Source organism: Pseudophryne corroboree, chromosome 8 (assembly GCF_028390025.1).
Source record: "Pseudophryne corroboree isolate aPseCor3 chromosome 8, aPseCor3.hap2, whole genome shotgun sequence".
Taxonomy (NCBI): domain Eukaryota; kingdom Metazoa; phylum Chordata; class Amphibia; order Anura; family Myobatrachidae; genus Pseudophryne; species Pseudophryne corroboree.
The window spans coordinates 232,443,501-232,461,145 of NC_086451.1; the positions used below are offsets into that span (position 1 = coordinate 232,443,501).

At 47.0% G+C, this 17,645-nt stretch overlaps 1 pseudogene; it reads right to left on the reverse strand.

Annotated features, from left to right (window-relative positions):
- The window catches only part of LOC134949818 (homeobox protein OTX1-like), a 69,036-nt pseudogene extending 55,249 nt beyond the window's left edge, over positions 1–13,787 (reverse strand).
- Positions 13,788–17,645: the final 3,858 nt, after the last annotated feature.

A 17,645-nucleotide genomic window follows, 5' to 3' on the forward strand; every position in this document is an offset into this window, starting at 1 on the left:
GTGTGAATAGCCATTGCCTGATTGTTCCTGATTACCTCCGAACCCCATAACTACTAGACCTTTGATTTTTCTCTGGCTTTAACAAACTGATCGGCTAATCCTGGGATCCTATAAGGAAATCACTCCTTCCTCCAGAACCAGTTCCAGTCCCACACTCGACTCCTCATAAAAAAACCTTGCAAAAATAGAATGTGTTATGCACACCAGTGCCTGCAGGAATGTACTGGTGTCTGAACGGAGAGGGATGCAAAACAAATGAACTCACAGACAGACTGGGGAATATGACATTACGTACACAGAAGGTGATAGGGTAACAAAATCAACACAAAGTGAACAGAGAAGCCCAGAGGCTAAGAAACTGAGTGTCTCCCTAGTATTAGGAATGCTCAGATGGAAAGAAGCGAGATGTTGTGTTTTAATACGTAGAGAACCCGAAATGCCGTTGCTAAGGGCAACAGCAAAACCCTAAAGGGTTACCAACGGGTGTGGCAGTAAACTCCTTGGTCAGAGATGGAATAATAGACACAAGGAGAGTCTCCACAATCCTAGTCCTCACTTGCAGTGCACTGGTTCAGCTTACTGCCACTAAACTGACACCTGAACACCTTGCACAGTGAGAAAGGATTTTGGCAGGCAAGTCTGAGAATACAGCCGCAAACTTGCTAAGTTCACAGAGTAGCAAAAGAACCCCAGCAAGTTAAACGACTGACTCCAGTCTTACTGCTAGGTCTGGATTGGCAGAGTGTAGTACCAAATCCCAAGGCCTATTTGCAGTAAGCAACAAACAAATACAAAGCTACACAGTACTGGCTAACTTTCAGGAACTGACTAACCAACAAAGATTCAGCAGCATCTGCTTAACCTGAGAAGAGGGTTTATATAGCAGGTGCTGTCCATGCCCCACTCAGACCTCACAGACTGTGAGCACAAAAACCAGCACCGGATCCCCTGCCGTGCACAAAGCCTGTAACCACTGCACAGCAAAAGACCCGAACCGGAGTATCAGCTGCGCTCAGGTTACTCCGCTAGCACTTGTCTCCCGGTTGCCATGACGACGTGGCAGCACAGGGCAGGAGACCCTAACAGTACCCCCCCTCTGACGAGGGGTCAAAGAACCCCTACCACCGGGTTTATCGGGGAACTGCGAGAAGAAAGAGCGTATCAGTCTGGGGGCATGAAGATCACAACTGCGCACCCACGACCGCTCCTCCGGGCCATACCCCTTCCAGTGCACCAAAAATGACAGCCGACCCCGAACCATCTTGGAGTCAAGAATCCTTTCAACAACAAACTCCCTCTGGCCACGTATCAGAAGAGGAGAAGGTCTTCCACTGGAAGAAGAATTACTAATCGCCCGTTTTAAAAGGGAACAATGAAATGTTTTATTGATACCCAAAGAACGGGGCAGATCTAACTGAAATGCCACCGGATTGATAACCCTAGTGATCTTATAAGGGCCGATGAACCGGGGGCCTAACTTATGAGATGGCTGTCTCAACTTCAAATTCTTGGTAGACAACCAGACGAAGTCTCCTAATTTGAAGCTGCAGGGTCTTTTCCGCTTATCAAAAACCCTTTTGGTCACTAATGACACAGACACAAGGGCTTTCTTCACTTTCCTCCAAATACCCCTAAGGACCGAAACCACAGAGGAACCACCAGGCGTGGAGTCCAGGGGGTCAAAAGAATTGGCCTTAGGATGATGCCCATACACACAAAGGAAGGGAGAGATCCCTGTAGCAGAGTGAGCCGCGTTGTTATAGGCAAACTCCGCCATGGACAGATGAGCAACCCAGTCAGTCTGACACTTGGAGACATAACACCTGAGGAACTGCTCCAAGGACTGGTTCACCCTTTCAGTCTGCCCATTAGACTGCGGATGGTAGCCTGACGACAAGCTGACAGAAATCTGGAGATTGGAACAAAATGCCCTCCAGAATTTGGCCACAAACTGGGATCCGCGGTCAGAGACCACATCAAGTGGCAACCCATGGAGGCGCACAACATGCAGCATAAATAATTCAGACAGGCATCTGGCCGATGGCAGCCCAACCAGTGGAACGAAGTGAGCCATCTTCGAAAACCTGTCAACGACAACCCAGATGGCTGTCATCCCCGAGGATTTGGTCAAGTCCACCACAAAATCCATTGAAATGTGGGTCCATGGCTTAGATGGAATAGAGAGTGGATGTAATGGGTCAACAGGAACCCCTCTAGGAGTCTTATTTCGGGCACAGATGTCACATGCCCGAACCCACTGATCCACATCCTTAGCCACCGAGGGCCACCACACCGCCCTAGATAGCAACTCCCGAGTTCTGGCAATACCCGGGTGACCTGCCGACTTCTTGGCATGGAATTCCAGGAACACTCGCTGTCTTAACCTAGGAGGCACAAACAAAAGACCTACCGGAAGGTCTGGAGGAGCCTGCTCCTGTGCTCTAAGGACTAATGACAAGAGGTCCTGGGTAATGCCCACTTTAATACATGATGGGGACACAATGGGCAATGGCTCCTCGGTGGTCTCCTGGATTGGAGCAAAACTCCGCGAGAGCGCATCAGCTTGATGTTTTTTGACCCAGGGCGATATGTTATCAAAAAATTAAAGCGAGCAAAAAACAAAGCCCATCATGCCTGCCTGGCATTGAGACGCTTCGCTGACTCTAAATATGCCAAATTCTTATGGTCGGTGAGAATTGAGACCACAAACTTAGCCCCCTCAAGCCAGTGTCTCCACTCCTCGAGTGCATCCTTAATAGCCAACAATTCCCGGTTACCCACGTCATAATTCATCTCGGCAGGCGAAAATTTACAGGAAAAGTAAGCACAGGGATGAAGGCGATTATCAGACACTCCCATCTGAGAAAGCACTGCCCCAATACCCATCTCAGAGGCATCCACCTCCACCACAAAAGGACGCTCTGGATCTGGGTGTCGCAGCACCTTGGCCGAGACAAATGCCCTTTTGAGACGGGCAAAAGCCGCTTTGGCCTCACAAGACCAGTGAGCAACATCCGCCCCTTTCTTTGTGAGTGCCACCAAGGGCGCCACTATAGACGAAAATCCAGCGATAAATCGTCTATAAAAATTCGCAAAGCCCAGGAAACGCTGAAGCGCCTTCAAACTAGTGGGCTGCACCCAATCCAGGACTGCCTGTACCTTGAAACCCTCCATTTGGAAACCTTCTGGGGAGATAATATATCCTAGAAATGCGATTTGCTGAACTTCAAATTCGCACTTCTCCTGCTTCGCCCCAAGCAGGTGGTATCTGAGTTTCTGGAGGACTAAGCGTACATGCTTCCGATGTTCCTCCAGGGAATGGGAGAAGATTAGGATGTCATCTAAGTATACAACTAAGAATCTATCCAAATATTCCCTGAGCACATCGTTCATGAAATCCTGGAAGACTGCCGGGGCATTACAGAGCCCAAAAGGCGTCACCAAATATTCATAATGCCCTGAGTGGGTATTAAAGGCAGTCTTCCATTCATCCCCCTCTCTTATTCGGATTAGATTGTACGCACCGCGTAGGTCAATCTTAGAAAAAATGGTGGCAGTACGAAGCTGGTCAAACAAGACCGAAATGAGAGGCAGTGGGTATGAGTTTTTAATCGTGATACGTTTCAATTCCCTGAAGTCGATGCAGGGTCGCAACGAACCGTCCTTTTTACCCACGAAGAAGAACCCCGACCCAACTGGAGACTGTGAAGGTCTGATAAATCCCTTAGCCAAGTTCTCCTGAATGTACTCTGCCATAGCCTGAGTCTCAGGACGTGACAGGGAGTACAACCTGCTCTTGGGAAGCTTAGCATTCGGCAACAAATCAATGGCACAGTCATAGGGGCGATGGGGAGGTAGTACCTCTGCAACTTTTTTGGAGAACACGTCCGCAAAATCTGCATAACATCCTGGCAATCCTGGCAAACTTTGCTGCGAAAGCCTGACTGGAAGGCTCAAGCAACTCCTGAAACAATCAGTACCCCAACTAAGAATCTCCCCAGAGACCCAGTCAAATTGAGGATTGTGGGCCCTTAACCAGGGTAACCCCAACACCAATGGGGCAAAAGTACAGTCACATAAAAGGACAATTTTTCAGAGTGTGTGGCTCCAATAAACAAAGAAATCTGGCTAGTGCAAGAGGTAATTTTACCCTGGGATAATGGTTCCCCGTTTAACCCACAGATCTCAGTTTCCGATGCCAAGGGTACTAAGGGAACAGAGTGTTTCAGGGCGAATTGGCGGTCCATAAAAACCCCGTCGGCCCCACTGTCCACAAAGGCCTCAGTCTTGACAGTTTGACCGAGGATCTTCAGGTCACCGGAATGATGAAAGTCTTCTTGGGAAATTCTGACTTCTGGCCTGACAGGATATTTCCCATCACCCTCAGGCCCTGAAGTTTTCCGGCTTTTCTGGGCATGATACTACCACATGACCTTTATTCCCACAGTACAAACACAACCCCTGCTGTCTCCTCCGCGTCTTCTCACGCGAGGAGAGGCGGGTAGCCCCAATCTGCATAGGCTCCTTGGAAAATTCCTCAGAGTCTGAGGTTCCCTTGGGAAAGAAGGAAACCTCGGTCTCCCTTTCAAGCCTACGCTCTCTCAGCCATCTATCCACCCGGATGGATAACTGCATGAGCTGATCCAAGCTATCAGGCAAGGGATATTGTACCAGTTGGTCTTTTATCTGGTTAGAAAGACCTCTTCGGTACTGGTGTCTCAGGGCTGGGTCATTCCACTGGGTATCATGGGCCAACCTCCGAAACTCCGTACAGTAAACCTCAACTGGCCTTCGCCCTTGCTTAAGGATCGAAATCTGAGCCTCGGCTGAGGCCGTCTTGTCAGGGTCATCATACAACATGCCCAGTGCCGTAAAAAAAGCATCAACACTTTTAGCGACGGACAGTCAGGCTGCAACCCATATGCCCAGACCTGTGGGTCTCCTTGTAGCAAGGAAATCACTATGCCCACCCGCTGAATCTCCGACCCAGAAGACTGAGGCCTAAGCTGGAAATATAGCTTGCAGCTCTCCTTGAAACAAAAGAACTGCGAGCGATCTCCAGAAAAACGATCCGGGAGATTTACTTTCGGCTCCTTAACCCCTGAAGGTGCTGCTGCTGCGGGAGCTCCGCCAGCGGCCTGGGAGGTGTGCATTTTAATGGACAAATCATTAAATTGTCGAGTCAAGACCTGCACCAGATCGACCACCTGTTGCAAAGTATTTTGAGGGGTATGATCCATATTCCCACAAAATTTCAACAGGAGTATTGGGCTGCTGAATATGTTATGCACACCAGTGCCTGCAGGAATGTACTGGTGTCTGAACGGAGAGGGATGCAAAACAAATGAACTCACAGACAGACTGGGGAATATGACATTACGTACACAGAAGGTGATAGGGTAACAAAATCAACACAAAGTGAACAGAGAAGCCCAGAGGCTAAGAAACTGGGTGTCTCCCTAGTATTAGGAATGCTCAGATGGAAAGAAGCGAGATGTTGTGTTTTTATATGTAAAGAACCCGAAATGCCGTTGCTAAGGGCAACAGCAAAACCCTAAAGGGTTACCAACGGGTGTGGCAGTAAACTCCTTGGTCAGAGATGGAATAATAAACACAAGGAGAGTCTCCACAATCCTAGTCCTCACTTGCAGTGCACTGGTTCAGCTTACTGCCACTAAACTGACACCTGAACACCTTGCACAGTGAGAAAGGATTTTGGCAGGCAAGTCTGAGAATACAGCCGCAAACTTGCTAAGTTCACAGAGTAGCAAAAGAACCCCAGCAAGTTAAACGACTGACTCCAGTCTTACTGCTAGGTCTGGATTGGCAGAGTGTAGTACCAAATCCCAAGGCCTATTTGCAGTAAGCAACAAACAAATACAAAGCTACACAGTACTGGCTAACTTTCAGGAACTGACTAACCAACAAAGATTCAGCAGCATCTGCTTAACCTGAGAAGAGGGTTTATATAGCAGGTGCTGTCCATGCCCCACTCAGACCTCACAGACTGTGAGCACAAAAACCAGCACCGGATCCCCTGCCGTGCATAAAGCCTGTAACCACTGCACAGCAAAAGACCCGAACCGGAGTATCAGCTGCGCTCAGGTTACTCCGCTAGCACTTGTCTCCCGGTTGCCATGACGACGTGGCAGCACAGGGCAGGAGACCCTAACAGAATGTCCTGAAAAAAAATGTTTGTCAGTGGGAAAGAGAGAAAAGAGAAATAGAACAAAACAACTCTTGTTCATAACAAATCAATTACAATGACTGGTCTATCTGCAATCCTTTAGTACGCTCAGGTAGTGTTCAACAGTGCCGCCTCTCAGTCTTCACGGGACAGACTCTCTGGTGATACTTTTGCAATCTCACTCCATTTACGAGTTCCTTCCGGACTACCGACTTTCCTGCAATGGGAATCGTGGACCCAAGTCTCTCTCTCGGCTACTTTCACTGGGATAGTGCTGTCAACAAAACTTGGTATGGTCCTTCCCACCTGTCTATTAGGCAACCTGAGCGTAAGAACAATCACACAGTCTCTTGGTTCACAATCAAGACAGTTAGTATTTGGCATACCAGCAATCAACAGTTTCAAGTTCTTTTGTCAAGTTCTCAAATGCTGGCTCATCTCGATAAAGTACTGTACTGTCACCTCATTGGTGTATTTCTGATCATTGTGCGGATCAATCATGACATGAGGTTGTCTTCCAAAAACAAAAACAAAAACACCAAAACCAAAACAAAACAAATTTCGAAGAGGGTGATTCGTTAAGTGAAGATCTGGGAGTGGTTCCGATGCTACATAATACTAGTGGCAGTATCTATGATCACAATAGTACAATTTCAAGCTTTGCTCCTACTTCTAGGGGTACCATTTTCTACACTCAAATTTCTGCGCAATTTTTCTTTGCGGTAAACACAGCAGCATCCGTGGTGGCAGGAAATGCCTCTACCCAGTTTGAGAAAACATCAGTGCACACCAATACATAACAATAATTCCTAAAGGGTGTTAACTGTACGAAGTCATTGTGTGTTTGCAATGTAGAGTACCATGAGCATAACTCAAAATAAAAGAAAAAAAAAACATCTCTAGAGGAGAGAAAGAAGAAGAAAATGAAAAAGAAAATGTCAGGTTTGCCATTCACCAACAGGCATATCAGTGTCTATACAAAATTTCCCTTCACCAGTATTCTCATCCTTCCTCCACCCTTTGTGCATGACAAGGCACACTGCAGTAATACTGGTGTTATCGTGCTGTTGAGATATACTGGGTCCGGGCAGAACTCTGAAGGCATGTGGAGTTTGAACTGTAATTGGGTCCATGTATCGTACCACCCTGTGTGAACGCAAAAGATGAAGAGGAAACTGTAGAGAAACAGAATAGAGTTTGGTGAAGATGAGTTTGTAGAGGTGGAGAAGATTTTATAAAAACTTGACAACTGGATTGAACACTACGGGAAAGTGATTCTGTACTTGGTCTACTCCCCTTCAAAAAATTCTGTGTTTGTCGTATCGCTATTGGGACTATCCCAGCCATCAATCCAGTGTCCTGTCCATCCTAAGTTCATAGGAAACCCGATATCTGTGAGATAATTTCCTCTACCTGTGATGGACATGCATCTAGAACAGTGAAATGTAACATTAGTCTTCGTGGGTATCCAACATACTTTGTACTTCCTGGGCGGGAGCACGCTATATGTATACCATATCTAACAAAGCTCCTGTTAAGTTAATCAGGGGCCATTTCTGCTAGGAAAAAGAAGCAAAAGTTTAGAGGCCCCATCTTAACCCCTGCAAGTTTTGTTAAAGGGTAATGTTGCATTTATTTTGTTCTTCCCATTAGCCGAATCTGTGTTTTCTATATGGCTTATGATTCCTTACTATATGTCCCTTGGTCCCGTCTATGTGTTTAATAATGTGGCTTGTGTTTTCTGTCTAGGGGGTCTATATTGACTATGTGTCCTACTACTCCTACAATCTCTGGCAAAATGCCCTTCCTTCCTGCAAGTGTAACATATTATTGACCATTAGGGATCTGGGGTTTGGACTGATGGGTCTTTCCTGTATGTGCCTGTATACTTACCGTCCTCAACCTCTCCACCTGTTGTTCTCTGCACCTAGCACTATTCTTGTGATATTCAATAGCACACTCTTTAAGATTAGCTACTGAGACCCCTTTCCAATTTGGCAAAGAAGTCTGCACCCAGACCCTCAATGCCTTATTGAGCCCTCCCATTTGCCGAATTAGTGTTTACCAGTGATCTTATCCAGATGGAGAGTTCTCTATTACTGCAAATGAATACTTCTTATATGGTAACTAAAAGAAATACCCGGGGGTTACCTTGTCTCTGTCCGCTTTCCTACTGGCAAATACTAATGTGCGGACAGGTTTTTCTCCATTTCTGACGTTACTTTCTTGATTTTTTGTTTTTGTTTTACTATATATGTACACGAATGATACCATACTTACCAGTTCCACTGGTCTCAGCCACTTCCCCCGCAGGCTACTGCTCTTCTTTTACTGGTTGGATACTCCTCTGGGCGCATGAGAAATGGCTGAAAACAATCAGGTCACCTTCTCCTCCTAAATAAAACTTCAACATTCATTAGTACATATATAGGTTACAGTCATATTTTTATTATTTTCTATAGTTTGTATGCTGGCCGTAACTGCTTCCACATCTACATAGGGCGGTGTACTTGCATTCTCTTTTTTTCTTCCTACTTGTTTATTGTTGCTACAAGTTCAAACAGTTCTTATATTTCCATTCTTGTCTTTTATGACTTTGGTTAGACATACCACCTGCAATACCATAGGATCAAACTCACCAACCCATCTTGCTGCCACATGTTTAAACAATTTGTATGTCTGACCCTTTGTTTTCGGGATTTTATCAGACATATTTTAATACCTACATTCTGCAGTACCTCTGGTTCAAAGCTGCCCACCCTAGGGAATGATACCCTATCGTTGTCAGTCATACGTACCCATTCATCACAGTAAACTTCAGCATGTGGACCATATTTTCCACACATAATAAACTTGCTGACCCTCTTGGCCGCAATTTTGACCTTCTCGGTCCCGAGTCTGACCATCTCGGTCCCAACTCTTCTGCCTGAACCCTGGCTACCATACATCCCTTAGTTGAGCAACTGGCTCCCATAATTTGTGGGTTTTGCCTTCTCGGCTATTCCCACAAATACCAAAATACTCAATATAAGGCGACGTTGAAAGTTCTCCGAGCGCTTCCACCCACTCTCGCCCACGTTGGCCGGTACTACCATACACTGTCGATAGCGAAGGCCATGTACCCAACTTAGGGCTCCTATCAGACCTTACAGCACCGTAATTTCTTTCGGTGGAGGTTCTGTTGGAATATTTTCCTGAGAGAGGCAGCGAAAAATTCCTTTTCGGTATCTTTCAATTGGAATTGTTTGTAGGGTGAAAAACAGAGAAATTAGATAACTATCCTTCACGCTTTCCAGTGAAAGCCCACCAGGGAGATTTCCCGACGTTATCAAAGAAAAACCCCTTTGTCTATACAATCACGTCTGCGTATGCTTTTCCACAGCGCATATGACACAATGGTATCACGTTGTGCTGTTCAGAACACACGGATATGCGATGCAATAGCACAGCCTATAGATACTAGTTATCTATATGCCCTACGATTGCTGTAGACCACCTAGCCTAGACCACTCCAGATCACCTAGTTGTATGGGACACCTAGACCACTTCAGATCACTTAGACAACTTTGTTCTAATCACGCAAGGTAGCGAACCCTACGCCACCGGGTCTCTACTAACCCAGTGTTACCACTCCAGCCACTTAGACCACTTCAGTTCCTGGGTTCAGCTCCACTCGCTCCGCTTTCACTCACTCAAATACGCTTTGTTTTTCTGTACAGAAAATTTTCACTCGTTCTGATCGGCAGCTTTACCCCCAGAGGCAATACAGTTTTTTAAACTATATTTAGAGTAACCTGCTTTTGAAATCAGATAGTTATGTGCTATTGTATTAAATGTCTACTATCCCACCTTAATTGAACAAATATAGTGTGGTTTTATTATGCGCACACAACCCTACGCAAGCTTGCCTAATTACGCAACTGTGCGTACCCCTATGCCACGTGTGCGGCCTTGCGCCACGTGCACATTTTTGTACGCTGCCCTCACGTTCCATACCACATGTACCAATGTGCGTACACAATAAAACAAATCACACAACTCTATAAATGTGAGCAATACTAACTATAATCGCTCACTTAACACAACACCAAGTTTTTTCTTAACAACCATGCCAGAACTGCGTTTCATGTCTATAATTACTCCCTTAAATACATTTGTTTAAAATGTATCTGTATAGCAAACAAATGTATCCAATTTCACACAGATCTATAATGACTACAATAATCTATCATTTAAATATGATTCAGATTGGATAGCTATCTTGCAGAACATACACTGATATAAATATACACATGATTATAATAACATTATATATATATATATATATATATATATATATATTTACACACAGAGAGAAAACCACAGCACTCGCCACCCCAGAAGCGGGGTACAGCTATGCACTTACCACTCACAGGGTGGGGTGCACGTAACACAGCACTCTTGACCACAAAAGCAGGGTACACAGCTGTACTTACCACTCACAGGGCGGGGTGCATGTAGCCCATGACCACAGCTCAAGTAAATACAAACAAAAAAACCAGCATTTACCAAAGTAAGCTCACTTATCCTCAACAATTCAATAAATAAATGATGGGGGTTTAGTTAGTGGATTGGCCAATGCACGGAAGCCTGCATACCGATCTCCAAGGTACCCCACCTTCATGCAGGTCCTACACTATCACAGAGTCTTAGAACCTGACTACTTCACTGCTGTTACACACATCATCTGCCTGCTAGATTTAATGTGTACCTGCCACACCCTTTATGGCTTTTAAAGGTACACTAGTCACCTTGCACTGGCTCAGAGATGATTGTTAAGGAACAGCTGAGACAGGTTCAGGATAATAGAGTCCACACAGGGGTGCATGAGAAAGCTAGTGGCCATGGTTAATAAGAGTTAACCATAGATTAACCCCATCATATACACACAGAGAGAAAACCACAGCACTCGCCACCCCAGAAGCGGGGTACAGCTATGCACTTACCACTCACAGGGTGGGGTGCACGTAACACAGCACTCTCCACCACAAAAGCGGGGTACACAGCTGTACTTACCACTCACAGGGCGGGGTGCATGTAGCCCATGACCACAGCTCAAATAAATACAAACAAAAAACCCAGCACTCACCAAAGTAAGCTCACTTATCCTCAACAATTCAATAAATAAATGATGGGGGTTTAGTTAGTGGATTGGCCAATGCGCGGAAGCCTGCATACCGATCTCCAATGTACCCCACCTTCATGCAGGTCCTACACTATCACAGAGTCTTAGAACCTGACTACTTCACTGCTGTTACACACATCATCTGCCTGCTAGATTTAATGTGTACCTGCCACACCCTTTATGGCTTTTAAAGGTACACTAGTCACCTTGCATTGGCTCAGAGATGATTGCTAAGGAACAGCTGAGACAGGTTCAGGATAATAGAGTCCACACAGGGGTGCATGACAAAGCTAGTGGCCACGGTTAATAAGAGTTAACCATAGATTAACCTCATCATATACACACAGAGAGAAAACCACAGCACTCGCCACCCCAGAAGCGGGGTACAGCTATGCACTTACCACTCACAGGGTGGGGTGCACGTAACACAGCACTCTCCACCACAAAAGCGGGGTACACAGCTGTACTTACTACTCACAGGACGGGGTGCATGTAGCCCATGACCACAGCTCAAATAAATACAAACAAAAAACCCAGCACTCACCAAAGTAAGCTCACTTATCCTCAACAATTCAATAAATAAATGATGGGGGTTTAGTTAGTGGATTGGCCAATGCACGGAAGCCTGCATACCGATCTCCAAGGTAACCCACCTTCATGCAGGTCCTACAGTATCACAGAGTGTGAGTGAGTGCTGGGTTTTTTGTATGTATATATATATATATATAAATCATACAAATTCAGCACTCACCTAATATTAACACTTCAAACTGTAATTCATCTGAATTCAGGGAATGCTAGTTCCAAAATATTGCAATAGTTTGTTAAGATGACCAGCCCCTTCACGGCCTTCCCATTTGGTCAGTCCCTACACTGACTTACACAAATCTGAGCAATGCTCACAGGCATCTTTTGGATTTTAAATACACAGCATGCTTATATCATGTGTTTAGGCCCTGTCCCACTCTTTTAAAGAGACAGGAACCACACCCAAGCATATCAGTAAAAACACCTGGGGAATTTCTTAACATTTTATTTACATATGGACAATAGGGGTGCAAGAAAGAGTGTGACCACAAAAATTTTATATAAACAATAGGTAAGAACCCACAGCACTCATACGTCCGCGGTGCCAGTGGTATTGTGACCACACTATTTAAATAAAAAAAATCATACAAATTCAGCACTCACCTAATATTAACACTTCAAACTGTAATTCATCTGAATTCAGGGAATGTTAGTTCCAAAATATTGCAATAGTTTGTTAAGCTGACCAGCCCCTTCACGGCCTTCCCATTTGGTCAGTCCCTACACTGACTTACACAAGTCTGAGCAATGCTCACAGGCATCTTTTGGATTTTAAATACACAGCATGCTTATATCATGTGTTTAGGCCCTGTCCCACTCTTTTAAAGAGAAGGGGCTGGTCAGCTTAACAAACTATTGCAATATTTTGGAACTAACATTCCCTGAATTCAGATGAATTACAGTTTAAAGTGTTAATATTAGGTGAGTACTGAATTTGTATGATTTTTTTAATTTAAATAGTGTGGTCACAGGGGCGTGGCCACGGCGGCTGAGGAGTAGGCAGCAAGTCTCGGGAGCTCCCCGGCTACCTAAACTCCTGAAGATATCCTGACTCCCCCTGGTGCTCTGCCCGGCTGAAGTGCTCACCCTGTGCTGCTGGGCACCAACGGGTGTGTATGTCCGCGGTCTCCGGGTCCCGTAGAGGCGCCAACCACCGCCGCCCGGCCCTGCGGCCTACAACTCCTCCGGATCCCCGGCCTCGATTTTGGCGGCCTCGGCCGCGGGACGCCCGGAGCTCGTGCGGCGGGCTGCTGCTGACGCCAGACGCCGCCGAAAGACTGTGGGAGAGAGACAGCCTCTCCTCTCCTCTGCCTCGTGAGCTGGGACCAGGGACTCTGAAGCTAGGATGTTTGGCAGGTACTCCTGGGGAAGGGGAAGAGACACTGCGGCCATTTTAGGAGGGGATTACAGTGGCTGCTGCCCATGCCTACACATATCAGGGGCTGCCTGATGAGACTCTCCAGGGACTTGCACTCTGTTATATGAACTCTGAGACCCTATTGTCTGCTGATCTCACCCACTATCAGCCTCACACTATCTATATCATCTATATTACCTCAGCATAGTGTTGGAGGCACCGTTAGGTGTTCACGCTGCGCAGCTCTCCCATTCTACCACAGAAAGGCTGCATGTAGATAGGTTCTGGCTACGCTGCTGTACTGCACTAATATTCAACGGTGTGCTACACACCAATATCCTACCCCTGCCTCCCTCTACAATACTTCTGTCCATATTATTGCTGCTGCTGCTACACACGTCTGCATTTTCTACCCATTGATATTCGGACATAGGGACCGGGCACGGGTGCTTCCCGCCACTGATTGTGTACGTCCTTGCTGCTGCCGCCATCTGCCTACACTCTATCCTAAAAAACCCTGCCCTGGGTAGGTGTGACTGCTCCTGCACGATATGGTTAAGGGCGGCCAGAGTGCGGCCGCGGCCAAACTAGAAAGATATGCCAGGCAATCCAATCCCAGGGTGTCATTGGCTCCTTCCCAGGGAGCCTCTCCAACCCACTCGGACCCCCCCTCTGTGTCCGCGGCCGGTACCCCAGAGATGGCAGAGGCGCCGTCTATTCAGCAGGTACTGGAGGCTATAGCTGGCAGTGAACAGCGTCTCTCCGATAAGATGGAAAAGGTGCAGTGCGACCTCTCCTTACTCAGACAAGATGTTCAGCGTATTCGTGAGAGAGTGGGTGAGGCGGAGACACGGGTCTCCAATCTGGAAGATATGTGTGGCCCCCTGAAACAATCCGTATCTACGGTGACCCAGCAGGTTTCCTCCCTTCAGACCAAGCTCTTAGATATGGAAGGACGGCTGCGCAGGAACAATGTACGTTTTGTAGGCCTGCCTGAAAGAGAAGAGGGCTCGCAGCCAGAGGACTTTCTCGAATCTTGGCTTAAGGAGATGTATGGGGCAGAGTCCTTTACTGCCCAATTTACGGTGGAGCGTGCACATAGAATACCTTCTCGGCCGCTACCTCCTGGTGCCCCTCCTCGCACCTTCATCGCCAAATTCCTACATTACAAAGACCGGGACTCAGTTCTCCGCCTAGGGCGTACGAAGGGCCCGTTGGTCCGTAATGGAGTTAAGGTGTCGGCCTTCCCGGATTTTGCCGCAGACGTCCAGAAGGACCGAGCCCAGTTTATGCCCATAAAACGGCGTCTGCGAGACCTTAACATCTCCTATTCCATGCTGTTTCCCTCAAGGCTCAGAGTTGTGGCGGATGGGGAGACCAAGTTTTTTAATACCCCCAGAGAAGCGGCACAATGGCTGGACAGATTTGCACCGGGTGCTCGGCAGCTAGCTCCGGACTGACCTCCTGAGATGCGGAAGCTGAGGCCTGATCTACCGGAGGGAATGATCATGGATCGGGGAGCCCCCCTCCTTTGCATTGGTGGCTCAAGACTTTTACGTCCAAGTTGTGTTGACTAGAGAAGGGTTAGAGGTTTAGTTGGGAATCTAGGCCTCTCTTAGCACTTGGAAGTGTAGGTTGCTGGTTTGGGGGAAAAAAGTATGCCAAAGTTCGGGGAGGTATACGGGGAGGGGAGGGATAATTGGGCGGCTGCCGGTTGCGGCTCCCTTTGCTGTTGGTTTTGGTTTTCTTTCTTTAGTTTGTTATTTTTCTTACCTAAGTTCTTTTTGACACAAGGATGTTTAATGATTCAGACGCTGTGGCTTATTACGCAGGGCTTACATACGTCACGTGATGTTGGTGTTGCTAATGTTGATTCTCAGATATATTTTAGGGACATGTCTATCCGGGAGACACATAGAGTCGGTATGGGGTCATGATTAACCTGAAATTTTTGGCATGGAATGTCCGGGGTCTGAATAACAAAATCAAACGCTCTTTGGTTTTAAATATGATAAAAAAATATGACCCGGACGTTGCATGCCTCAGTGAGACCCACTTAGAGGGGAATAGGTTATTATCATTACGACGGGCCTGGGTGGGATGGGCTTACCATGCCTCTCATTCTTCCTTCTCTAGGGGTGTCTCGATTCTGATTAAAAAATCAGTGCAATTTGAATTGATATCGATCAAAACTGACCCGTATGGAAGATTTGTATTTATGGAATGTAAACTGAGTTCTCAGCCCTATTATATTCTAGCGGTGTATGTTCCCCCTCCTTTTTCATATGCCGTACTGCAGCAGGCTGCCTCTTTTGTTGCTCCATCTCCTACCACCCCTGTGATATGCTTGGGTGATTTCAATAATGTTCTAGATTTATCCTTGGACCGATGGCACTCCCCGAATGTTGCGCTGGCGGGTGGTGGCCCTGCCAAATTTGCTGACTTCTTAGATAGTTTGCAGTGGGTGGATCCGTGGAGACTCCGTCACCCTGCGGCCCGTCAGTTCTCCTGTTTTTCCAGTACTCATGGCTCCTTCTCCAGGATTGACCTGATTTTGGTGTCCCCTGCCCTTGTCCCTGGGATCATTGACATCCACTATGAGGCTCGGGGGGTCTCTGATCACTCCCCTATGTTGATGACCATTGCTGTGGGGGGTCAGAGGGGGCACTCTTACTGGAAGCTGCACCCCTCTTGGTTGTCCCAACTGGGTGACTGTAGTGACCTGGAGACTCAGTGGGGGGGATATTTTAATGATAACGTAGGGTCAGCCCCGGGTACGATAGTTTGGGATTCATTTAAGGCGTTTTTGAGAGGTACATATATTGGACGCATAGCGGCTCATAAAATGTCCTCAAGGGAGAGATAACGGGTCCTTGAGGGAGATGCCAGGGAACTAGAGTCCCAATATTTACTAGATGGTGCCCCAGCGACGAAGGTACGCTGGTTGGTGGCTCAGTCGGCTTGGATGGCTCACCTGTCCGATAGAAACTCACGCTCCCTCCTTTTTAAAGCCACTAATATTTATATGCAGGCTGATAGGACGGGGGGACTCCTGGCTCGCCTGATACACTATGATCGTCCTGGGTCTACGATTGCCCGGATGTATGGTGGGGATGGCTCCATTGTTGACACCACGCCAGACATTGCGCAATTATTCAGATCCTATTACTCTGAGATATATAGCTCACAATTGACGTGCTCCACTCTAGACCTATCATATTACCTGGGGGGTATTGAGCTGCCCGCACTTTCCTCTGGGGCCTGTGAACAGCTGGAGGCGCCCTTGACGCTCGAGGAGGTGACTGTGGCCATTGGCATGTCCCCTAGTGGCAAGGCTCCGGGGTCTGATGGGATTCCCTCTGAGGTCTACAAGAATCATATTGATTTTTTTGGGCCCAGACTTCATGCCCTATACTTGGATATATTTGCCAGTAACGAGCTCCCCCTCTCTATGTCAGAGGCAATCATAATAGTGATTCCAAAACCCGATAAGGACCCTAGGTCTCCAGACTCCTATAGGCCGATCTCCCTGATTCCCAATGACGCTAAGATCCTGGCAAAGATATTGGCAATACGACTTAACACAGTAATCACCTCCCTCGTTCACTCGGACCAGACTGGCTTCATGCCAGGGAAGTCCACATCTATTAACCTGCGTAGACTAAATACCATTTTGCAACTCCCACATGACTCCCCTTCTGACTCGGCTGTGGTCTCGTTAGACGCAGCCAAGGCTTTCGACAGCATTGAATGGGCTTATCTATGGGAGGTGATGGCACGTATGGGCTTCGGGCCCAACTTTATTAGATGGACTAAATTACTGTACCAACATCCGAGTGCCAGGATCTTGGTGAATGGTTATGTATCCCAGCCCTTTCAACTTTCCCGAGGTACTAGACAGGGCTGCCCCCTATCCCCCACGCTGTTCGCCTTGGCCATCGAGCCCCTGGCATGTTTGGTAAGATCGCATCCAGATATTACAGGAATATGTACAGGCTCACGGGAAGATAGAATAGCTCTTTACGCAGACGACATGTTGCTGTTCTTGCAAGACTACACCAAGTCAATGCCCATTTTGCTGCGGGTGATAGAGAGCTTTGGAGCCCATTCAGGCCTTAGAATTAACTGGTCCAAATCATACATTATGCCAGTCATGGGCCCCCCTCCTACTGTTCCCAAAATCTCCCTGCCACTATGTTGGACAACACAATTTAAATACCTTGGAATCCAAATAACTAATGACCCCTCTGATTATATCCCTTTAAATTTGGACCCAACCCTGCAGTGGGTCATCAGCAAATCCAAGACTTGGTGTAGACTTCCACTGACGGTCTCTGGCAGGGTCAATC